Source organism: Paroedura picta, chromosome 6 (genome assembly GCF_049243985.1).
Source record: "Paroedura picta isolate Pp20150507F chromosome 6, Ppicta_v3.0, whole genome shotgun sequence".
In the NCBI taxonomy this organism is placed as follows: domain Eukaryota; kingdom Metazoa; phylum Chordata; class Lepidosauria; order Squamata; family Gekkonidae; genus Paroedura; species Paroedura picta.
This window is the reverse complement of record NC_135374.1, coordinates 84,178,646-84,204,441: the sequence shown is the minus strand read 5'-3', so window position 1 is coordinate 84,204,441 and position 25,796 is coordinate 84,178,646. Positions and strand designations below refer to the sequence as shown.

Here is a 25,796-nt window from a genome sequence, read left to right as displayed (position 1 = left end):
TGCTCTTGCAGATGGATTTTCTTGTGCAAAACAGGAAAAATCTTCTTCCAAAGTGCATTGAAAATGCATTATCTACCATGTGCAGAATGAGCCCTTTACTGTTGCTGGCCTGAATTTCTTGTTACCCTATTTTGTCTAAGAGTATTTACAAAATAAATTTCTGAATTAGAAAGCACAGTTAACTATACATTTCCTTCCATTTATTATTGAGGTTTTCCTCCCATTTATGGTGCCACTGCCTATATACAAATTGCTAAATTGCTAAAACGTTGGCAAAATCAGCATTGATGTGATCATAAGTATGATTGTATCAGATTTCTTTTTGTATGACATTCTATAGATGAACAAATATATTTCCATACATTGGTAAACACTTGACAAATATTTTTGATACAAGTACATGTACAGGAACATCAAGATTGCACTTTTAGAGTGTTTTATCACTCACATAGAGCCTCTTGTGGCGCAGTGGTAAGGCAGCCGTCTGAAAGCTTTGCCCATGAGGCTGGGAGTTCGATCCCAGCAGCCGGCTCAAGGTTGACTCAGCCTTCCATCCTTCCGAGGTCGGCAAAATGAGTACCTAGCTTGCTGGGGGGTAAACGGTAATGACTGGGGAAGGCACTGGCAAACCACCCCGTATTGAGTCTGCCAAGAAGACGCTGGAGGGCGTCACCCCAAGGGTCAGACATGACTCGGCGCTTGCACAGGGGATACCTTTACCTTTACCTTTATCACTCACATGCACATGGGTGGAAATTTTAGTCAGCTGGAGGAGCTTAAAGTTATAGCAAACTGTGCAAGATGTAAAAACTTGGAAATAAAAGCTGGAAAAATGGAAAATTCCCAAATGCTGTAGGGAACAAGTGCAGAAAATGTGGACCTTCAAAGGGAAATGTGATATTTGGGTGTGAAAAATGTTGGAAGCATCTTGAACTATAGATGACAGGGAGGTGGAGATTTCGGGAGCATAGCTTGGGCTTGGATAGTTTATATCCTTCGATTACTCCTGTCTGAGTGGGCAAAGAGAAGGGTGGGACACCAAGAACTGGGTTGAGCTGAAAATTTAGCTCTCTAGCTCTTGAGCTGCCTATTATTTTGGGAGCCTATATGGAAAAATACACATACATGGTTTTAATATGTGATGAATTGTGTCTTTTATTTCAGACCAGAAAGAAAGAACAAACCCTCTCATGCCTTCAAAATGAAAATATGGGGAAATACTGCTGTGGAGAATAAATCACATAGGAAGCAGAGGTGATTATTAAAGGCATTTTCCCCTAGGAATTTGTGACAGTCTGCATTTTTAAAAGCTTAGAAGTGCTGTGTAAACAGATAAAGGACTGTGAAGGGTTAATTCTTCACAGAGTCAAAGAGCCTCCAGTGACAGGCTGTTCTAAGAGATCTGATTGGTTCGCATCAGCTGAGGAGAGAAAGACTTCTGAAGTGGATGCTGAGGAGAATTCAGTCTGATTTCAGTACTAGCTGAGAAGTGTAGAGTACTGACAAGTTTTGGAATTCAATCTTGACTAAGAGCATTTTAACACAGAGAGGAGAACTGAGGAAAGTTGTCAAGGGCAAGTGTCTCATTAGATGGAGGCTCCTATTTGAACCAAAGAAAGAGAATAGATCTTCTAGTGAGAGGAGAATTTTCCTACTCAGTCATACAAGGAGTTAGCTCCGAAGAGTGGGGAGATCTCAGTTCTGGTGTGATTATAAGCTGCCTTGGAGGCCTTAAGAGTCAGTTAAAAACTTGAGACAAATACTGGTGTTTCAAGAGAGGGAACTTGGGTACTGGAAAGAATGTACCAACCTTCTGGAAACCAAGAGTCAGAGAACACTCAAAGAAACTCAAACTAGAGTGGAAAAATACTAGGACAAAAGCCTCTCAACATAAAGATTTTAAGTAACTGTGAATAGAAACTCTTATAATCCTGAAATATAAAAACTAAAGTCGGTGCATATACTGACTTAACTTCAAAGTAATCTATATTGGATTACCTCAGAAATTTTGCACCTGATTTCATCTGACCTTTCCCATCTACGTTGAATAAAATATTTTGTTATTTTGGAATATAAAAAGTTGTTGAGTGCCATTTAAGTCATGTAAGTTAAAGGGTGCTCCTGTTCCTTTCTTCAGCTTGGTAGACTGAGCAAACCGTCAAAATGTTATACTATGGCAGCCAGATTTCTTCAGGAAAGAAGAAAACAGATAACCAGGGCTTCTCAGTAACAGAAGGGAAAGAAAATCTTGCCTCCTCATGCTATGAATCCAAATATCAGTAGTCAGGTCTTTTCCAAGACCACAATGGAACTTTAAGAGGGAAAATAGGAAAGATTTCAGTGAAAATCTGGATAGGTGTCTTGGATGGGTCCCTCCCATACATAATAGCTACCACTGATTCATTGGAGCTGTTATATCAATGATCAAAATATGATAGGAGCAAAAGGTTGTACAAAAAAAATAAATTACAAAGATCCAGAAGTTACAGATTAAGTATGCTATGAACTCAATTCTACACATAGATAAAAATGGACTGAATTTGGATTTCAGGTGTTCAGGTAGGAAAGTCTAGACCCTGTTGAAAAAGCTAGGTGCAAGAGTACCTGTACTCTGAGGAAATCTGGAGGTAACATCAAACCAGGTAGCTGCCCAATTGGTTTCCCTGTCCAGAGATCTGAAGGACTGAGATTTTACAATCAGGAAGGAAAAAGAATTCTAGAATATGAAATGCACCTGCCCTGAAGACTGCAAGCTGTCAGAGGATTTCTGTGCTGATGAGATTTCCAAGGCACTGAAGGACATCAAGAGTGGAAAGACACTAGACTTTGACTGTATTCAGTTCCTGATCAACAGCGGCATGAAGAATTGGCTTGCAAAGTTTCTCACTGACATCATGAGAACATGAAGACTTCTAGGGAAATTCAAGAAAGCAAAGATAGCTGTTATTCTGAAACCTAGAAAACCAAAACATTTGGCAGAATATTACAATCCTATTTCCCTTCTGAGCTCCTATTATAAACTGCTTGGGAGGCTAATCCTGAACAGCATTAGAGACAGAATTAATGAACAGGTTGCCATAGAACAAGCAGGATTTAGATCCCATTACAGTTGTGAGGACCAGATTAGCAACTTTCAATGAGGCAGGGTATCAGAAGTGTCTTAAGACATCAGCAGTTTTTATTGATCTGACTACACTTATGGCACAGTTTGAGGGATGATCTGCTGCACAAGTTTTTACAGGTTTTCCCCTGCAGAACTTTATTTCACTTCATAAATAACATGCTGAGAGATAGAACTTTTAAAGTAATTATGGGTCAGTCAATCAGTGAGCAGAAGAAACTAATAACTGTCTACCCCAGAGCTCAGTCCATGCTCCAGTTCTTTTTAATCTATACATTTCTGATGTTCTTGTGATGATATCCAGGAAATTTGCTTAGGCCAATGACATGCCATTTGCAGTAAGACAGAAATCAATTGAAAGGACTGAGGAAATACAGACCAAGAACCTCAAAATTTTGACTGATTACTACCATAAATGACAAGTTATCCCAAGTCCATGAAAAACACAATGCCCTTGTATCCATCTCAGTAACAATCTTGCCTCCATGAACTGCATGTCTACCTTAATAGAACCCAACGGGGGATGGGAAATACTTTTTAAAAATGGAGAACAGCCTGGAGCAACGAATAGGCACACAAGCTTGCAGGCGATGCCAGGAATAAAAGTATTTTATTAAATAAAAGTATTTTTTCCAAAGTTGTGACACAAAGCATGCCTCTAAAGTCCCCCCCCAAAAAAAATCAGGAATGAGATTAATGTTTAAAAGTATCTAAAGACTCATGATTCCATAATGATTCCATGGCATTCAAAAAGCACTATGCATCTATGCATAGGTGTTTAAATGGAGAAGTATTAATTTTAAAAACTTAGTGGGCATTGTGGGACCTTTAAAACATGGAGAAAGAGGATTGGCTGCCTCACTTGATTGACAGGCAGAAGAGAGTATAAAGCATGTTGCTCTCTTCCGCCATTTTCAGCAGCAGTTGTGGAGGGTGAGAAGCGGAAAAAGGTGGCTGACTAGAGCGAGACAGCAAAAAGGTGAGGAGGAGCTGGGAGGCATGATAATATTTAGCGTTACACCATTCAGCTGGCATAACACTATTTTTACCGATGTGCGGAAATGCTATGAAATTTTCAGCTTTGAGGTTGGTGTATAGTACTGTGGAATATAGTGTTTGAATATGGCTCAACAGCCCCACGTTCACAAACTTGATGTCCAACTCAATACAACAGTGAGAACCATCAGTTGATGTATTAAACCCACTCCTATTGGCTACCCATGTTGTGCCACATTGATCAACTGCATCTTTGAAGACAATGTGCACTTCTTTGTGAATAAAGAAAGATAATTGAAAACAGAAAGTTGCCCATCCACAAGGACATGGCTGCCACAGACGTATTGAGACTAAAATCCTGACACCCCGCAATAAGATCTGCACAAATCTTGCAATCACAACATTTTGATCTAGGGAATTATTGGCTGCAAACATGGATGCAATCAGTTCACCCAGTACTGATAACCTGATAAACACCAACAAGAGGCTCACAGGATTTGATTTGCCATGTAAAGTATGGAAGATGGTTAATAGAATATGAACAGGCTTTGACCATGGTACAGATCCATTGTTTAAATGAGCCAAAATACCAGGACCTGAATGTAATTGAGGTGCAGCCCACCAAACTATTTTCTTTCAGTGACAGGAATGTGATTGTTCTGCTTTCAGGAAGATGTGACTGAGCTCTTTAAACTTTCCCCAGCTGCAACTGAATGGATTGAAAATTTAGACATTAGTGTTCTGCATATTCACTGCTCTGCATATTCATTGCATCGACTTATTTATACATTTTATATTATTTTATGCTTCCTGAGTATAACTCTGCCATACAATAAATAAATACCTTGCCTCCATCGAGGTGGCTAACAAAGGATTCCTGAGAACCTCCATCCAAGCAAATCAGACCTATTTAGTTTTAACAAAGCTGCAGTAGGATATCTTCCACAATCCCACTTTCCATAAGGTTCTACATTCCTTTTATGTTAAAAAGAATAAAGATAATCCACTGGTATATATCCAGCCATTCATGGGCTCTACAAAGCAAAGCTTCACCACCTCTTTACTGCTGTACCTTGAGCTATTTAAATATATATAATAAAAATCATGTATTGTATTGAAGGACAACATTTCAGGCCCAAATCTTGGTTGCTAAAGGACCATAGGAGACAAGGGGGAACACAGAGCTCTGTGAAAACAGCTGCTTCTTTTGATGCCCTGGCAACCTGCACCTTCATGATGACATAAATAACATAAATAATTTCCCTAGATCAGGGGTAGTCAACCTGTGGTCCTCCAGAATGCTGTCAGGGGCTCATGGGAATTGTAGTCCATGGAAATCTGGAGGACCGCAGGTTGACTACCCCTGCCCTAGATGACCAAGGTGATATTTCTTGTTAGGTGCAAAGTCATGTCTGAACCATCACGACCCCATGGACAATGATCCTCCAGCCTTCCTGTCCTCTACCACAGCGGTCCGCAACCTTTCGGCCGCTGCGGACCGCTGCTCTGGAGTACGCACGCGTGTTTGCGCCACTGCCATGCTGGCTGCCGCGGCTCCCCCTCCCGGCCCCTCCGGGCCGCCAGCAAATCGGCCGCCAAAGCAGCCAATTAGCTTGCGGCTCAGCAAGCTTCTCTTCCCCCCCCCTCCCGAAACAAGAAGCTTGCCGGGCTGCGAGCTAATCGGCTGCTTTGGCGGCCGATTTGCTTGCAGCCTGGCGAGCTTCTTGCTTTGGGGGGGAGGGAAGAAAGAGCCGCAGCCCGGCGCCAAGGCCTTCGTGGCCTGGCACCGGGCCGCAGCCTGCAGGATGGGGACCACTGCTCTACCATTCCCCGGAGTCCATTTAAGTTTGCACCTACTGCTTCAGTGACTCCATCCAGCCACCTCATTCTCTGTCGTCCCCTTCTTCTTTTGCCCTCAATTGCTCCCAGCAATAGGCTCTTCTCCAGGGAGTCCTTCCTTCTCATGAGGTGGCCAGAGTATTTGAGTTTCATCTTCAGGATCTGGCCTTCTAAGGAGCAGGCAGGGCTGATCTCCTCTAGGACTGACCGGTTTGTTCGCCTTGCAGTCCAAGGGACTCACAAGAGTCTTCTCCAGCACCAGAGTTCAAAAGACTCAATTCTTTGACACTCGGCCTTCCTTATAGTCCAACTTTCACAGCTATACATTGCAACTGGGATTAACATAGCCTTGACTAAACACACTTTTGTTGGCAGGGTGATGTCTCTGCTTTTTAGGATGCTGTCTAGATTTGCCATAGCTTTCCTCCCCAGGAGCAAACGTCTTTTAATTTCTTTGCTGCAGTCCCCATCTGCAGTGATCTTGGAGCCCAGGAAAATAAAATCTGTCACTATCTCTAGGATATTTCTAGGAAGATGCAAATCCTAGTCACTGGCATACTGCTGTAACATAATCAGTACGTTGGAACTCACCGCCTGATGACATTCTTCTTTTGGGTATTCCTGTTGAGTTGCTCTTCCCAGGTTTCCTGTACTGGAATTTGGCTTCAACTGTTAGTGGTATTAGGTAGCCCTACAGGACTCTCCTTCTATACACCTCTCTTCCCCTCAGGTTTCTTAAAATGCTAGCACCAGAATAATGGAATGACACAGGGTTTGGGAATTTTCAAAGTTTTATATGTAATGATATTAGCTCTGCCCTTCAATTCATTTGGTCTGTTTTCAGTATCCACAGTGCTTGTCATGCTATGTCTTATTTATCTTTAGACTGTGGCTCATTTCATTTTTGATGATATTGCTTTTATTTTTGTATGGACAGTATTTGCTCGCGTATAAGACTACTTTCTCCCCCTGAAGAACATGCCTCCAAGTGGGGGGGGGGTCGTCCTATATTCCGGGTGCACTTCAGTTGGGGTAGACATAGCTGCCCATAGTGGCCCTTAGTACTGTAATGTAATGTAACAAACTCTATATTTTGAGTGGAAATGTTGGGGGGTCATCTTATACGCCCAGTCGTCTTATACACCGGCAAATACGGGTAAATATAAACCTAGTGTCCTGGGATGGATTGTGTGTGTGATTGTTGTATTTTTTAAAAAATGCCTGGGTGAATTTATTTTCATTAAAAATATAACGACAATGATTTTAAGAAGCAAGGTAGAAAATCACGAAACCCCCCAAATATGAAAGAAAGATGGCAGAAAGGACTGGGTGCCAAAAATAACAAATTATCGAATACTTTCCTTCAGAGATTTGGTCTCACAGGTCTGTGAGTCCCTTCCATTGTAGCTATGACAGACCAGACATAGTGATGTTCTCAGTGCTGTTTTCATATTTGTAATCTCCAGACTGGCCTGAATCATGGTCTCCATTTTGATGTGGGGAAAAGGGTTAAGATCCTTCATGTTCCTGATTTAAATTGTGCCCCAAGGCACATGGGAAGTGTGTTCCCAGGATGGGACATGCGACAGCAGTTGATATGTCCTCCTTATGGATTTTGTAACATGAATCAGTCACACGGGGGGGGGGGCATTGCTGTCAAGTCACTGATGACTTATGGTGACCCTGTAGGGTTTTCAAGATGAGAAATGTTCAGAGATGATTTGCCTTTCCCTGCCTCTGCATAGCAACCCTGAGGGCCAAACATGCTTAGTTTTCAAGAACTGCCAAGCTCAGCTAGCTTGGGTTCTCCAGGTCAGGGCATGAAGTGATTAGGGAAACACTATTCTGACACCATTAGTCACCAAGGGACACTTGACCAACAATACCTACAGTAGAATTGGTGGTGAATAGATGTATCAAGCCCTTTTCATTTGGAATGATTCTTCACCTGTTTTGAGTCACTACGAATTTGTTCCTGATGGTGTCCATATAGTCAAAGCTTCAAACTAAGATTCTTACCTAACATAAATTAGTTAAATAATAGTTAAAAGGGGGGAAAGTCACAGTGACTGATTAGGTGATTCACAAATGCTATCCCATTAATTACTCTGTTTAGGGTATTATCTTTCTTTTCAACCCTCTCGTCTTGTTCTTTTCTGCCTTTAATGTGTCTTTGCAATCAATGTGAAATGGGGCATAATTTTAATTTAGTCTTGGTGTACTAATTGTAGCTAATGGAAAAACACTCTCTGAGATGCAGAGTGGTAATTATTCCTCTTTCCCCCTCCCCTCATTTTCCTGATAATTTGTTCCTTAATGTATTTTCAAATTGAGGGCTCTAATGGCTAGCCATTTCAGAGTGGTAAATTTTTAAAATTATATATATAGATTGTGTCTTTCTTACACATTATTGGTACCATTCTGTTGATAACGAGCATTTATATCTTGCTTGTTTACACCTAAGAATGATTAAAAACAAAAATGGAGAGTGGGTTGAATACCAAGAAAACCCAGAAGCCAGATAACAGGTTTAAAACTTTAGGACTACACTCCCTGAAATAAAGCAATAACAATAGTGCTGAAAGTACTTAATAGACCAATCCTATGCTTAGGTGTAAATGTCCCTGTGTTCAATGGGACTTTAGCCTGATTTCACACATGTTGGATAGTACACTTTAGTGACCATCATCTGTTGCAAATGCTCACTAAAATTATCCAATGTGTATGAACGCAGTCTCAGGTAAGTATGAAAAGGATGCATTGATTTCTTTTGGACTCTACGTTTCAGCCTTGTGCAGTTGTAGCTATTAGGTATGTATTGTTTCCCAGACTCCACCACACATACACTAAAAGCTGCTTTATACCACTGGTCTAGTGAGGTCATTTTACTCTGCTCTGACTTGCAGCAGCTTTCCAAGTTTCATGTCACCTCCTACCTAATCCTTTTAAATGGAGACACTAGGGACTGAAGCAGGGGACTCTGGCATACAAAGCAGGTATTTGACTGCTAAGACATGGCTCTACTGTCAACAACAGATAGTCCATGGGTTTTAAGGGACAAAGTGGGGACAAACTGTTTAATGGAAAATTGTCATCTGATAAGTTATCAATAAAATATTCAGTAGCACACATGCACAGAGAGGCTCTTTTCCTCTTCATGCCATTTCCAAATGGCAGCCTTGGAAAGTGCAAGGAATTTTTTGTTTGCATAATCCCAAAGAATCAGGACCAGGGAGAGGCATAAATAATTCAGTCTTTTTGTATAGCTAATTCCCCCTGACATTAATTTCAAAAAAAGAGAACAGTAGTGCAAAACATAGATCTCGGGCCTATCCCCGCCCCATTAAAACAAATTAGCTGAAATCTATCAGATAAGGAAGATTTCCCACTTAAAAGAATAAGTGATATTTTGAAAATCACACAAGTGTAAAGGGAATTCTGCTCCTAAGCTACATCATTTGGAAAGCACTCAGCTTTAGTCAACAGGGCTAATTAGTCAAAAGAGCTAAATTTAAAAATAATTACAGAAAGACACCAGATCTTCTTGTTGGATGGAAATTATAACCTCAGAACACTCTTGAACACACAAATATTTTAAAAACAATTCTTTGTTTTAAAGCGACAACCAAAAGTCAAGATAAAAACTTGTTACTGCTTTAAATGGCATGAAAAACAATCTTCTCCTCCCTACAGCCCAGGAATCAATGAATTTTTATTTTGTGGCAATCTTTTGACTTTTTGTAGGTGCAGTTTGGACAAAATATATACTGATTCCCGTGAGGATCCTGTACTCTTGTCAGGTTGAATCTCAAGAGATTTCTTTGAGTGAAAAGTATCTTTTTAAGGATTCACAGAAGTCACATTAACAAGAATGGAGCTATAGAAGCAGTGCTTCAGGGCAAAACTAGGTCCCTACCAATAAAGCATATCACTAACAGGTTTTCCAAGAATTATCTTCAGCTGCTGAATGTCACATGAAAGAAGAAATATAAGCCATATCGTTTTGTCTGAAAACTCCTACTTAAAAATCAAGCCTGGGTATCTATACTGGTGCATACTGGAAACAGAAAGAGGAAACAGGCCCATAGGCAAACCCTATGACTTTACAAGGGTCAGTGTGGGGTGGTGTAGGGGTGTGGTCTACCACCTTGATCTCTGTCATACAAGTGAGAGATTATAATTTTACCCATTTAAAAACAAGGATGCCAACTGAAAATATAGGTTGGCCAGCAATTCATTTCAGAGGTAGACAACCTAGTCTAGTAGAAGAAGAGTTGGTTCTTATATGCCACTTTTCTCTACCAGAAGGAGTTTCAAAGTGGCTTACATTTGCCTCCCCTTTCCTCTTTCCACAACAGTGGTAGGTGTGGCTGAGAGAGCCCTGATATTACTGCTCTGTCAGAACAGCTTTATCACAGCTGTGACAAGCCCAAGGTCACTGAGCTGGCTTCATGTGGAGGAGCAGGGGATCAAACCTGGCTTGCCAGATTAGAAGCCGCTACTCCTAACCACTACACCAAGCTGGCTTTTTTCAGGAATGGCAAGAAGGACACTAGCATACACAGTCATGCATAGTTTAGCTCCTGCAGCACTAGAGAGTGTAGGTTCCTTGACATGACATCTCTAGGCTTCTCCTTCCCTGGATTGCTCTCTCATTGGCCACATTTAAATAAAAATGCTTCTAATGCTTTTAGTGAGTGTGTCAAAAGGGTGTTTATACCTCTCTGTGTCTTTGTCTCCTTAACTCATCATCTGATTGCATCTTATGAAGGGACTTGCACATGAATACATGAAGCAAACACCTAAACAAGATTTAACAATTCTGAACCATTTGTGCTCCATCTTCCTACAGATTGTCTTGGTAGCCTGCTCTGAAAAATAGTTTCTATTCTAATTATGACTTAGAGTAAGCTGTTCCACAATTTCCTGCAACTTAGCCACAAATTACTTAACCTATGTTTTGCTTCCAGATACTTAGAAGAGCGTCTTCCAGTAACTGGCTGTGTTGAGATCAACAATTTAGCAAATTTTCTTAGCCTGTAGGATTCCTTTCACTGCTGGGAACTTTCCCATTTTCTCACCTCAATTTAGCTTTTAATTTGTTAGTTACATTTTGACATAGTTTTGGACTTAAGGTTCTAGGACCCTGAATTCTGGGGTTCCCATGTTATGCAGTAAAGAGTGCCTTAGCAACAACAGTGATGGGCATGACAAAGGAATCTGCAGACAGGATCATATCAAATGGTGTTTCTGTGCTTAGCATTTTCACTTTCCACTACATTATCACCTTGGGGTGCTATGTATGATTGTCCTGTTTGCCAGAGCTATTCCATTATCTGAAGGCATGCTAGGCAAGCAGATGAAAGTCTGCTTTCACATGCTATATAGTAGGGCAGAAGAGGGAGAAGCAGAGGAGGCTATGGCTTTCTCCTGCAATAGCAGGGAGCAATCAGGCTACATACCCCATAGGGGATAGAAGGGTATTTTGTATGTCTTGGCAATGGGCAAAGTCTGATGGGACTGATGGTCACAGATGATGAGTAGGAAGCAACATTCCCTCTGACTCCTTCCCCTCCTTTTGAGTGTAGCAGTCCACTTCCTGAGCAGAATATATCTGCTGTAATCTAATGATGCAAAGCAAGTAGTAGGGCACTGGGATTCCAATATGGTGCAACAAATATTTCAGTATAATAAACAGACTTCCAAGGAGTCATCAAGTATCAGTTTCTTTAATATTCAAAAATCTAAATAGATCCCAATGCATTTTGCTGCATAGCTTCATCAAGGGACATCCATTTCAAATTGTTTTCAACTGGCAACTTCAATTTAGAAGAACAAGCTCTTAACAGAGAATCTGGTGTATATGGTTTTTAACCTAAATACCATACAGCAAACCAAAGACTAGTATAGCAAATTCTATGAACAGCTACTTCTAGCTTAAGGTGTTCGTGAGTAGGAGCAGCTGTTCATAGAATTTGTTATAATAGTCTTTGTTTTAAAGCAGTGGTCCCCAACCCACGGGCTGCGGCCCGGTGCCGGGCCGCGAAGGCCTTGGCGCCGGGCCGTGGCTCCTTCTTCCCTCCCCCCTGAAGCAAGAAGCTCGCCAGGCCACGAGAAAATCGGCCGCCAAAGCAGCCGATTAGCTCGCGGCCCGGCAAGCTTCTTGTTTCGGGAGGGAGGGGAAGAGAAGCTTGCCGAGCCGCAAGCTAATCGGCCGCTTTGGCAGCCGATTTGCTGGCGGCCCAGAGGGGCCGGGAAGGGGAACCGCGGCCACTGGCATGGCGGCGGCGCAAACGCGCATGTACAGACTGCTGCGCACGCGCGTTTGCACCCCTGCCGGGTGCAAACGCACATGTGCGGCAGTCCGCGCATGAGCATTTGCGCTGGGGCTGCCGCGTGTGCGTGGGCCCCCAGGCTGCCCTCTCGCCCCACTTCGGAGCAGCAGTCCACAGCGGCCGAAAGGTTGCAGACCGCTGGTTTAAAGAATCAACTCCCCTATTGGTTGCTTTGTATTTGGTCCTTCATTGGGTCCTACCCCTCCTATTTCATTCTTGTAATCTTATAATGGACAATGGGCAAGACAAGGCCATGTGCAGCTCCTGTTGACTGCTGAGCAGAGCTTCCTGTGTTAATGAGCAACTGCTTACAGGGAACACTGGTGGGAAGCACCCACCAGACTGCTAACGCTGCTGTCAACATGAATGAGCACCCTTTGGGTTGCCAAGCCTCCTCCTATAATTTGTCGGACACCTCTCTGATGAGAAGTAGGAGGGGGAAAAAACCTGTGCCATTGGCTATGTCATTACATCACTTCTGGAGGAAACCCAAGTAGGCAAGAGAGTGGCGGGATGGGGAAAAGGTATGTTGAGGCATCATTGAGAATGTGAGGGCTAGTTCTAGGAACCGCAAGAAGCATCATTGCACTTGTGATGCTGGTGAGTTTTTACCATTTTAAGATTATTAATTTGTTTGTTCATTTATTTATTTATTTATAATTTAATTTGTGTACATCAGACACCCTACCATTCATTTTAGTTTCTCATTTATGCCCCACTGCCACTTGAAGCAGTGGCAGGCAATGGGAATGTGGGGAGGGGGTTCCTCTCCTCAACCAGCAGTTTGGCAGCTATACCTGAAAGAGATGGAGGGACTTGAGGAATCACTGGAAATCCTATGCTTTTACCATATAGGTGTAAAATATTTCAACCTCAGCTTTCCTCATGGAAACATCTGTGGAAATGTTGCCTGTCTTGCCTTGGCAACTCTAAGTGCAATGGCAGGTCAGGCAGGCAAGAAATAGGTAGAATGGGGATGAACTGGAAGATTAAAATGGACCCTGGGAAAGGGTCTCACCAGGACCTGCTCCAAAGAGTCCACTCAAAGGACGGGAGAGGAAGAGGAAGTCTGCCTGCTCTTCCTCCCCACCCCCCAAGGGAGAGGGAGGAAAGAAGAAAGAGGCAGTCTGCCTTTCCCATTGGCTGAGTGATGTTTTGCTCCCCTAGCTTCCTTCACCTCACACAGGGTTTGTGAGGACCAAATTCTGCCTGTTTTGCTCCCTGCTGACCAAGTAGGGTTGCAGTCTTCAAGTGGTAGCTGGAGATCTCCAGATTATAGAGATCAGTTCACCAGGAGAAAATGGCTACTTTGGAAGTTGGACTGTTAGGCATTATGCCTCAAATCTCACCTTTTTCAGAGATACCTCCCAGATATCCAGGTGTTTCCTGGAGCTGCCAATCCTATAGGCAGAAAATGGGTGGACCAGATGCAGCATTTTTGCAAGAGGACTGGCTTGGCCTGGGTGGGGCAGTAAGCCACTGGCCCACCAAGAGGTATCCTGGTTCCCTTAATGGTTTGGATTGTGCTTGTAAAACTTGAACAGACATTCCCACATCTAAATAATACAGAAACATCAAACAGGAAAATTAACAGCATTTCTGCCCTTTGGGCTCAGTTTTTATTCACAAAAACATAGGGGGATATAAAAATGTTAAAGTTAGTGATTAATGACAGATGATTTCCCAGTTGTGGAAAGAAGTAATTAAAAGAGACTTGTTGCTAGTCCCATCCATCTCCACCCAAACATGGAAGCATCCCCACAAGTGACAAGCCCTGCTGTGTTTGTTCTCCTGTCCAAACACCAGAGAGTTAGATTCCAAACCTGAATCTACCTTTAAGGAGTTCTGTTTTAGAAACTGATGACCTCTACTAATAGAAGCTTATCCAGGCCATAAAACCATCAAATACAAGGTAGCCAACAGTGATCATTCATCCAGATCCATAAAAAATGTATGTTTCTTTGCCTGTGTATATCATTCATATGGAGATAATGAATACCTTGTGATATTAAGGCCAGAGGTCAAATCCCAGACCTTATTACAAATCTAGGAAAAATTACCTTTTCACTGACCTGTGCTGTGACCTAATGGTCTAGGAGGAGTTCAAGGCCAACTGTTCATTCAGCATCACCAAATTGTGTATATATGATACAACACTGATGCAATGAAATCTCACTTTAGTAAGAGGTGGATTTACAGCATGTCTACTGGGATTTTCCCCGCAGATCTTGGAATTCCAGACGCTACAACACAACTGTACAAGATGTTGGTAGATTCGGTTAAAGTAAAAGATGACACACTGTGATACGATACTTTCTCTCTCTCTCCTTTCAGTGGATAAGAACTACCACAAAATGCAATTTGTAAATGTGATAGGTTACTAGTCAAACTACCACAGAGAGTACCGCTACCATGGTGGGATTTGGCACATCCTGAAGGGTACTTAAGTACTGGATTAGGTTGACAAGACAGTCATAGTTGCGTAATTTAAGATTTATTTTTAAATAGAGATATGTTTTAAGGAGAACTTGGGGGGTATTCCCTGTACCAGTGTTCCAGTAATTCAGGAAACCTGTATCTCTAGCCAACTCTCTGGTCTCAACTCTAAAAGACCATTGAAATGGGTGTGTGTTCTTGGTATGCATTTCAAGCATACAGATACTTTTGTTGTTGTTTTTTTTTAAATTATACATCTTGGGTAACAAAGAGGGACAGTATAGAAATCAAATTAATAGAAATGGTATAACATTTATTAAAAATAAAACTCTTACAATTATATTTTTGCAATATAACCAAAGAGAGTCAAAAATTAAAATACACTTGTAAAGAGGGGGCAATGTAATCCAAGTGATAACTCATACCTATGAACATATAAACATATTGAAATCATGTTGTCCTTACCTACCGACATCCTGAAATCTGAGAGGTGCAGATCTTTTATTAGGGGATGGTTTTAAAGCCCCAAAGAACTACTTTTGACCTCCAAAGCAAAAATTGTTTGCTAATTTTTGAAAGCATATTGTCCTTTATGGAACATACTACAGATAGTAAAGGAGTATAGGGTGCCAACATTTATTCACTGTATTATAAGCTCACACTGAAAACACAGCTGCAAAACATAGGCCTAACTACAATCTGCTCCTGATTGTGCATAACTAAATTCCTATTGCTTTGGTAAAAGGCCATTCTGAGCAGAGAAGTAATGCTGGATTTAAATAGTAATATGGCATGTTGGACATAATTGATTTACTCCAGCAGGACTCTTCTTGTTCTCCACTCCAAACTGTTCCCTTCAAGTCTTGTTTCCCACCCACAGAGTTCCAAGTGAGCTTCCCCCCACACACATTAGAAAATTGGTTCAGCACTGAGAATGGGAGGCAGAAGAGAGGTCAGAAGATAGGAAACTGGCATTTAGGCTTTCCAAAAAGCTGGAGAGAGATTGGGCGATATTAAATGACACTGGATTTTCCCAGTAAACAAAGACAAGCAAATTTTGGAACATAAGATAACTGTGTTGATAGGTCTTCTTTTCAATTTGTCCTGGCTCCTTACCTTGGGGATATCAAATGTCATCCTCTACTTATATTTCTTTCTAGCGGTATAGATATGTCTATTTTTGTACCCTCTTCTGTAATTTCCTGGTATCTTGGGTATAAACAAAGCATCTGCCTCTGTTCCTCCTTCGTAACTCTGTATGTCTGTCCAAGAGGTTGCAGATCGGTAGACATTTTTGTGCCTTAGTAGTATTCTTCCTTATCGGTTTTATGATCTTCACAAAGATATGAGGATTTTGATCCGAAAAGGGAGGCAATCTGAGCTGGTTCATAAAGAGCCCCTTTCCTGGGACTGTCAAAATCACCACTTTTGTGCCTATTCTGTAGTTCCGCCTGGCATCCTGAAGGCACCAGCATCCCACCATCATCTTGTACATTGCTCCTATAACTCTGCACAGTTTTTCAGGGATTTCTAAAACCAGGCTCTGCTCATCTGTTTGGTTATACAGCAGTTTGTTGCCTTCTTTGAATTGCCAAATACATGCCTTTGTTTACTCTTTAATGCTGCTTATTTATCCATTGGAGAACTTTTCAAGAAACATACAAAATCTCCATATTTCCTGGTAACTTGGCAGCACACATACTAAATTTGGAATTAGTGAGGAGCCATGAGTCAAACTAGCAGGTGCCAGAGCATCCAAAAGAGTAACCCCATCAGCCATGATATACCTGTATCCTGAATCCTGTAGATTTTATTTCCATGAAAGACCTAACACTGCCTACCCCAATGCATTTTGAGTTACACATATGAATGAGCTGTGTACCTAGATACTAGGCCATGATTATGTGTCTGAGCAAAGCTTTGCTTTTGAGAAGATGAGGTTCCAGTGGCAGGCCAAGATTATGATGGTGTCTAATTTTTTTTCTGATGTGTGTGTTTTCCAATCCAAGATTCCTAGGATAGGTTTCAACGATATTTTCTCCTGTCTGGATCTGAAGAGACCTGTAAGGCCTGGGTACACTGGGTCCTATGCAATTTGTAAGACTAGCTCACAAACTCACAACCCAGAAAAAAACAATGCCAAGAACTGCAGTTTGCTTCCTTGCTTATTTATTTCTTGCCAACCCAAAAGGGCAAGCATTGCTATGCTACTTTGGGAAAATACAAGCTGGGTGCTTTTAAAAAAATGTATGGGCAGGAACTTGGTTATAACTGGATCTGTTGCCATGCACATTTTCAACAGAACGTATTATGAGATGTTTCTTGTTTAAAAGTCTGATGCCATAATGAGGGTCTAAATAATCACATATGTTTTCTACATAATATGCTCCATTCTGTGAATTCTCAGACACGTCCCCAACTTCTAGGTTATGTGCACATTTCTTTGTGAATGTTTCTCCTGACTTTGTTCCCGACTGCTGCTCAATAACATCTCCCATGCGTCATTCAATGTCCGTGTACAGCCGGACGCTAGCCATTCAAGCCAGGGTTGATTTGTAGGTTTGCAGTTCTATAATGACGGACAAACAGGCCACAGATTACTTCCATTTTATGACTTGAGTTTAGGGAAATTGAGCATCCTAATTAGGTACAGATGTAGAGCTAAAGCATTATACACAAGCTGGACTGGTTTTCATTTAAATCTATTCCTGATTCATTTGCTTCCATCCCAGTCACAATTAGAAAAAAATATTTTGTAAATGTTGAAAGACATGTGATGTAGAGCTGATTGGATTAAATCTGAACCCATGTGAGTTCGGGTCGGTTCAATTAGGGGAGGCCTTTGCAAGCATTCAGTGGAAACCCTCCAATGGTTTAGCAAAGGGCATGCATATTTTTAGTACATAACACTACATGTGTTGACAACATGCCATCCTAGAATAATGCGTGAGTATTACTAAGAAAAGAAAAAGTGGGGGATTTTTTGTTGCTATATATGATTCATAAAGTAAAATGGCAAATGCTGACTCTTTTGAAGATACGCAGACTGTGTACATTACCAGGTGAGAAATGTTAGGATGTGGTTCAAATAAGACAGATCTTACTAAATGCTTCCAAATGCAGTGCATTCCACTTAAGCTGTCCCTGCTTAATGTGAACAGTCACTTGCCCTGTCCAAACCCCAGAAACCATTTTAGCCTCATTAGTTTTAATTTAAAAGGCTCTAATTAAGAGAGGTTTTTTTTTTTTTTTGCTGCCAAACATCTCTAGAACATTATTTGGTAAAACTAGTTGCTCAGTTAGGCAATCTGTTGAATGACTCTTTTCTGATTTTACACTGGGCTAGAAGGGGAAATGTTGGCCATCTGAGGTGTTGTCGAGTCACATTGTTAAACCAGTCAACATTTGAGAACACATGACGAGGGAAGCTTACAAAGAATGTACCATGAAGTAACCACTAGAAATAGCAAGGTAATTGGCTTAAAATAGCATGCGGGGCACCTCATCCACATTAGAGTCCTACAATTTGTGCATTTTAAATGACTATACAATATTCCTTTTTTATTTTGCACTGTCTATGGGTATGATCTTTCAGTGGCCAAATAGAAATGTAGCATATAAATGGAATATTTGACAGACTACAAGCAGCTGAATTCATACCCTTGTGTAGCCATGAAATTTAGGCCCAAACACATTATTATTTTTATTATTTGTAACATACAAGACAAATCGAACCCCCTGGCCACATTGTCTTGATAAAATGGTGCTGGGGAGGGAATGATGAAACCTCTTCTCTACTGGAACTATGGTCCCAGTCTCAAGAGACTTTTGATTATTTTGACAAAAAACTGGGGATCAACTGTGTGTGCTACCCACCTGGGCTCCTTACAGTTTTATAATGAATAGGGGATTTGGGACCGGATTTTAAAGACCTGGGTTCAGATTATCACTCAGTTGTGAAGTTCATTGGGTTATTGTGGCCACTCCTGGTTCCTCAGCCTAACCTACCTCACAGAATTAATGTGAGGTTAAAGTGGAAGGAAGGCATTACACACATTCACCTTGAAGAAGAATGGGATACAAAGAGAGACATCTATCTATCAGATTATTGATTTGATGGTAGCTATTCAGACCTGGTCTCAAGTTATGTCACACAAAAAGTAATGGACACAGTTCAGCTAAGGCTTAAGTCTGGTATAATTCGAAGAGAGATTAGGCATATATTCAAACCACTCTGAGTCCAATAAAGTGCTTAACTTTGGCCAGATCATTGCCAATGACACTGAATAACAATAATGCTACATCTAGAGTCTGTTCTAGAGTCTGTTTATCTAGAATCTGTGCTGTTAGAATATATACTATTTTGAAGGTTGCCATTCTGCAAATATTGTACAGTATTTATGTTTCTGGAAACTGCCTCAGTCAATCACGGGAGGTGGCATTGACATATTTCAAACTGAAAAAGCTTTTTTTCTTATATTCACATTAATTATTCCATTCCTTAATCTTTGCTGGAATATATTAACCAAGATTTTAAACAATTCCATGCCGCATTTGCTTTCTTGTTGCAATCAGACTTGGAATTTGCTGTCCAAGCTACTGAAAATTATTATTTTTTTGCAAAGACTACAGAATTAACCCAATTCAGAATCAACAGACAACAATACCAAACATGTTACTAGGGAACAAGTTCTATTGATGCCTCTGGGACTTGTTTCCCAGTAAACATATTTAGGATTGGGCAATAAATGGCTTTGTATCTCATGATCCACAGAAGACTGAAAAAGTTTATGTGACCATTTCCTCATGGTAGGGAATGGATTCAAATTACAATGATGAACTAGGAAGGAAAATTGTTTTCCTAGGCTTCAGTGCCAATGCGACTTGAGATGTGTTCACACAACTATATATATTTATATGAATCGTTCGATAGCTCAGAACTTAATGACCATTTAATAACTTGAGAACTTGAACTTGCTAATGGTCAAAATATTCTGTTCAGGACGCTGTCATTATGGGGAAAGTGTTATCCTGCCACAGTGAGCCATGCTCTGATCACATTAATGTGTTCTGCATGGGGCTGCCTTAAAAGTCATCTGAACAGTTTCTTAAAATGCGGCAGCCAAGTTATTACTGGGAACTAGACACAGGGATTGTATCATCTCTGTGTGCAAAGATTTATTCTGGCTGCCCTTCTGTTTCCTGTGCTGGTTCTTACAATTAAGGTGCTTAAATTGGTTGGGGCCATGGTACTTGAATTACTGCCTCCTCCTGCCCAGTTCCCCCTGCCAGTTAAGATCCTCATCACAAGCCATGCTCTTTTGGCCCCTCCCCCATTCAGAGGTGAGATAGGTGGAAACTGGGGGCTGGCTTCTTCTTCTTTGCTAATGGTGGAACCTCAACTTTAGGATGCCCTCTCCCTTGTGGCTTGCTTGGAATCTAACTTACTGTCTTTGAAGTCCTAGGCCAAAATATTTCTTTTTACTCAGATTTGGTGTAGTGGAGGTAGCCAGCTTGGCGTAGTGGTTAAGAACGGCAGCTTCTAATCTGGCAAGCCAGGTTTGATTCCCAGCTCCTCCACATGCAACCTGCTGGATAACCCTGGGTTTGTCACAGCTCGGATAGTGCTGCTCTCACAGAGCTATAACATAAGGGCTCTTTTAGCCCCACCCACCTCACAAAGTGCGTGTTGTGGGGAGAGGAAGGAAAAGTGGTTGTAAGCCGCTTTGAGTTTCATCCTGGTAGAGGAAAGTGGGGTATTTTTTGTACAGTCTACTTCTAGCATAAAAACTGTATAATACAAACATTTAAGTTTGTAAATTTTAATTATTTGTATTCAGTTTTATGACTATGTTGGCCAATACAAACAGGTTTTCTGGAGAAGGGCCATCAATATGTTTTACATACATACATGCTTAATGTTATACAATCATTCCTGGTGATCTGTCATACATACAAGTTACTGTTTGCTGATGGCATCATCAGACAATGAACAAAGCATCAAATCAAAAAAACAAAGCAGGGGCATCACATCAAAATCACAAGATGTCATAGTCCCATTGTATACGGCACTGGTCAGACCACACCTGGAGTACTGTGTGCAGTTCTGGAGGCCTCACTTCAAGAAGGACGTAGATAAAATTGAAGGGGTACAGAGGAGAGTGACAAGGATGATATGGGGCTAAGGGACCAAGCCCTATGAAGATAGGTTGAGGGACTTGGGAATGTTCAGCCTGGAGAAAAGGAGGTTGAGAGGGGACATGATAGCCCTCTTGAAGTATTTGAAAGGTTGTCATTTGGAGGAGGGCAGGGTGCTGTTCCCATTGGCTGCAGAGGAAAGGACACACAGTAATGGGTATAAACTACAAGTACAACGATATAGGCTAGATATCAGGAAAAAATTTCACAGTTAAAGTAGTTCAGCAGTGGAATAGGCTGCCTAAGGAGGTGGTGAGCTCCCCCTCACTGGCAGTCTTCACGCAAAGATTGGATACACACTTTTCTTGGATGCTTTAGGATGCTTTGGGCTGATCCTGCATTGAGCAGGGGGTTGGAGTAGATGGCCTGTATGGCCCCTTCCAACTCTATGATTCTATGATTCTATGATTCATAACTTGGATGTATGTCCTAGTATTATTGCATATAAATATGTTTACATTTAGAGTCAGGATTTTAGTGTAGCCCCTCTTTTCTAAAGTGTACTGTATGTATAAAGCACTAGAATAAATTGTACTCTCTCTATAAAGTACTAGTATAAACCTGCTGTTGCTGTCTGGGAAAAGTCTGGAAAAGTCTGGCTGTATTCACTTTGACTAAGATATGCATTTGGGAAAGTGTAAAAATGTTCACTGTCTTTCCATATGCATACACATAAAGCACCTTTGTTCTTTTTTCATGTCGCTATTTCATTCTGTAAATTAAAGGCAATAAATGCTTCACTGGCCTTAATTTCTTTAATATGTAAACAAAACAGATGACAACCTCATGCAAACAGTCATTCAGACCAAACAAAAGGCAGTCTGAGTTGCAGAAACCTTATGAGCAGTAAAACCTTCAGTGACTTCTTTCGTGCAGACACAAATGATTCAAGGATCTTTAGATTTACACACACACCTTCAGTGCCTGCCCAAACACATGTAGCTCTTTTGCATCCAATATCCAGCTTTCCAGCCCCTTTGCACTGCTTTGTCTAGCCCAATCTTATTACATTTCACTCTGTGAAAAATTCCCAATGGGCAATTTGGTCAGGGAATTCCACTATTTCCTCAGTGAATGGTCTACATACTGTAGTCATTAATTTTTTCCTAAAAAGTCACAGCTGTCCCAACACATAGCGCTTTGAAAATCAGCTTTGGCTTGCTATTGTTTTGGGAAAACATTCACCCTTGCATTCTCTGCTGGAAGGATAATTTCTGCTTGGGATTCAGCCTCCTGGAATCAGCTACACACAGATATCAAAGCCCTGTCTTGCTGAAATTCACAGGGCTTGCTTCCACATCTGCCCTTCACTGTTGTGATCTGATCCTTGCCAAGTGAATGGTCCAAGAAGGATTTAGCCAGTGCCAGTATACAGCAAGGCCAGTCTGAGGGCGTTGTCTTGGACTATTGATATATGAAGAATCCATTAAACGGGCAATCTGTCACCTATCCTTCCTGCTGCTCTCCTGCTCTGTTTCAAATCGTAGCCAAGCCAAGTCCCCACAAGCAGAGCAAGGTGGCTAACTGTAACATCCCAAGAAGAGCTGACATCCCTGGACTTGGAAGACTGCAACTCAGCTCGGGGCAGCACTTTCTATCCTGTAGACTTGCATCAGTGGAACAGGAATATTTGCTGGTTTACTTCTTTGGTGGAAGAAAAAATGTTTTGGGAGTTCTGACAGGAGAAAGGGGAAAGCCAGGTAGAGTACAGGAAGGAATGAACACAAAGAAAGAGATGGGTAACCAGCAGCTAATTGAAAAGAAAAATGGGAGTGATCAAAAGAAAAGAAAAATGGGAGTGATCAAAAGTTTTTATGGATCTCCATCAAAGATATGGAAGGGGATGGGGAGATTGAATTTTTGTATAGGAGTGTATGTTCTAATATCCTGTTGTGAATGATCTGTTATCAGTTAAAGTAATATAAGGCAGATAGCTTTTGCATATACATCCTGTTTACCGTGGGTCCACATTTACAAGGGGAAGGTTATTCATTTATTTAAAATATATTTGTACTCTGCTTTATCCTTTCAGATTCAAGGCAGTTGACCAGAAACAAAAACTGCATGTTCATAAACATCATAAACAATACATAATTTAAAAAAAACATGATTAACAGCACATGGTTACAAACCAGCATCTCTAGTTAAAAGGACACTCTAAAGAGTTTATCCTCTACCACATGCCTTCTGAACAAACAGGATGCCTGTGTTCCTAAAAGTGGCAAGAGAAGGTGATCTCCACATTCCAGAGGAATGGCCATACCACCAAGAAATCCCATAATCTAATCGCTGACAAATGGAATTCTTTGGTGAGGGTACCAAAAAGAGAAGACTGTTTGAGGAGGGTAACTAGGGTACAAGAACATTGTGGGAGCAATGTAGGAGATGTGGTTCAAGGAGGATGAGGGACACAACCAGGTTATTATCATGGTAGGAGACATAGTGGACTGTTCACAGGTCCCTGACTGTATATATTCTATACTATTTCCAGCATCTTACAATGTACACAGTTTAACACCTGAGTTTTTGGCCAGTTAGAGATAGGACTATACTTGCTACAAGGTAATGAGCGCATTCTTTGGATGGCCACTACTGTAATATAGTACCTCTATGACCAGTTCTCCATTTTGCTTCCAAGGTGCTGGCTTAATTTCAAACTACTGATCCTTGCCAACCTTGCTGCACCATCCAGGCATCACCCCTGCATCATCCAGGCTGTCCTGAAATTGATTTGGATTTTTAAAAAGAATTCCCCTCATTCTTGGGGATTTCAGATATGCCGGAAAATCTTTCTGGTCTTTCATTTCCCTAGTTCTCCTGCCTAGTGGGAAACCCTGTTTGAAGTAGGAGATATTTAAAGAATATTTTACATTTCCTGACTTGATTTTAATTATCAGTGTATTTCTACTTGCTATATACATAATCTAATAAACAACAGAACAATGAAGTATGTCTCAGACGGGTCCTGGTCTCATTTCTTGGCTCATCCAAAGACACCCTATGAAGCATGGGCTTACAGCCAAAGGGGCAAGAGCTTTCAGCTCATGCCCAAGGCCTTGCGCAGCTGAAGGTGATCTCCGCATTCCAGAAGCATGGACATACCACTGAGAAATCCTGTAATCTGTTGACAAACAGTGAGCCTCTGGAAATGTCACAATTTTTTAGTTCCTTAGCAGGAAGGAAGAAACAAACCCTCGGCAAGATGGTACAGCTGGTCAGGGTGTTCCTCCTCCTGCCCCCCTCCCTGCTTTCAGAGGTTTTTAATTCTACGAAAACGAATAAATATACAATAATGTGAACAGTAATACAATGTAATGCAACAATAATATAACGGTTGCAACCAATCTTGTTGTTAGTCCAAGAGACATAATTTGAAATATATGCCAAAAACAGAGACCGACATCCCACCGTTTGAGTCTCACAAGAAGCCTTCCTCCTTGCAGTCAGTTTCACAAGCCCAAATCTTCTGGTAGTTAATCAAAAGGCATGTTCCGGTTCACTTCTTGGATCAGAGAAAAGATGGCATTTAACTAAACAGAGAAAAAACACAACAAATGTTAATGTCTCCCAAACCCTTCAGCTTTATCTTTCATAGTCAGCCTCAGTGACAATTTTATATGATTAAAACATTAAGAAGTTGAGTGAATTGTTCAACATTGCAACACTAAGGCTGTAGAGCAGGGGTAGTCAAACTGTGGCCCTCCAGATGTCCATGGACTACAATTCCCATGAGCCCCTGCCAGCATTTGCTGGCAGGGGCTCATGGGAATTGTAGTCCATGGACATTTGGAGGGCCGCAGTTTGACTACCCCTGCTATAGAGAGTCAAGAACTTTCTAGAAACCTGTGATGGCAGCCTTGTGAAAGCACTACAGTTTACACTGCACTTCTTTATGGTTACCTTGCTATCATGTTTTCTGTTTCAGATGCTTTTGTACATTTCTATAGCATTTCATAAAGTGTTTAAGGAAACAGCCAAAACTAAATTCTGATCAGCGTGATCAGCAAAATAACTGTGTACAAACCGTTTAAGGAACCATGATCACATCATTACTTGTGAGCAGTATTTTAATTCCCCTTTATTAATTTTCTTTATTATATATTTCAGATATTTGAATTCCATTCCTTTAAACACAAACAAACAAACCACTCTGGATGGCCTTTTTCGCACACTAAGAGGGCAATCATTACAAGGTTATTCTACTGTGAGCCCACTGATAGGATTGTGATGTAAAGCATTCATTCACAATGGTCACAGGGCTGTTTACAAATGATGAAATGAGTGTTGTGGTATCTCTCTACCTAGAATGCAAGAGGAGAGCAGGGAGATATTGGTAAACTCTGAGTTGGATTGAAGCATCTGCCCAATCAGCCAGTTTGGTGTAGTGGTTAGGAGCGTGGACTTCTAATCTGGCAAGCTGGGTTTGATTCCCCGCTCCTCTTCTACAGGCAGCCAGCTGGGTGACTTTGGCCTCACTACGGCACTGCTAAAGCTGTTCTGACCAAGCAGTAATATCAGAGCTCTCTCAGTCTCAACTACCTCATAGGGCATCTGTTGTGGGGAGAGGAAAGGGAAGGCGATTATAAGCATCTTTGAGACTCCTTCTGGTAAAGAAAAGCAGCATATAAGAACCAAGCCTCCTCCTCCTTCTTCAATTTTTGCTTAAACTATACATAACTGTAAAAAGAATTAAAATGTTGTATCTTTTCTGTCTTCAAGGAAAGGTTAAAAAAGAGAAGTGGGAGATTCACTTTGGTCACTTTTTAACCAGAAATTCTGTACTGGCTTACTTGTACCCTGGCTATACGACCAGAAGAATACTTGAACTTTAATTTTGGACATTCCGTCTAAGGAATAGAAATGAACAGGTG

General features: G+C 41.2%; 1 long non-coding RNA gene across 1 annotated transcript in view; it reads right to left on the bottom strand.

Moving 5' to 3' along the window:
- Window positions 1–20,588: 20,588 nt before the first annotated feature.
- The window catches only part of LOC143840179 (uncharacterized), a 35,178-nt gene continuing 29,970 nt past the window's right edge, over window positions 20,589–25,796 (bottom strand). The window contains exons 2-3 of the long non-coding RNA XR_013232057.1: window positions 24,334–24,455; window positions 20,589–21,054 (exon numbers count right to left, since the gene is read on the bottom strand). This is a non-coding gene — a long non-coding RNA (uncharacterized LOC143840179). The remainder of the gene's footprint in view (window positions 21,055–24,333; window positions 24,456–25,796) is intronic.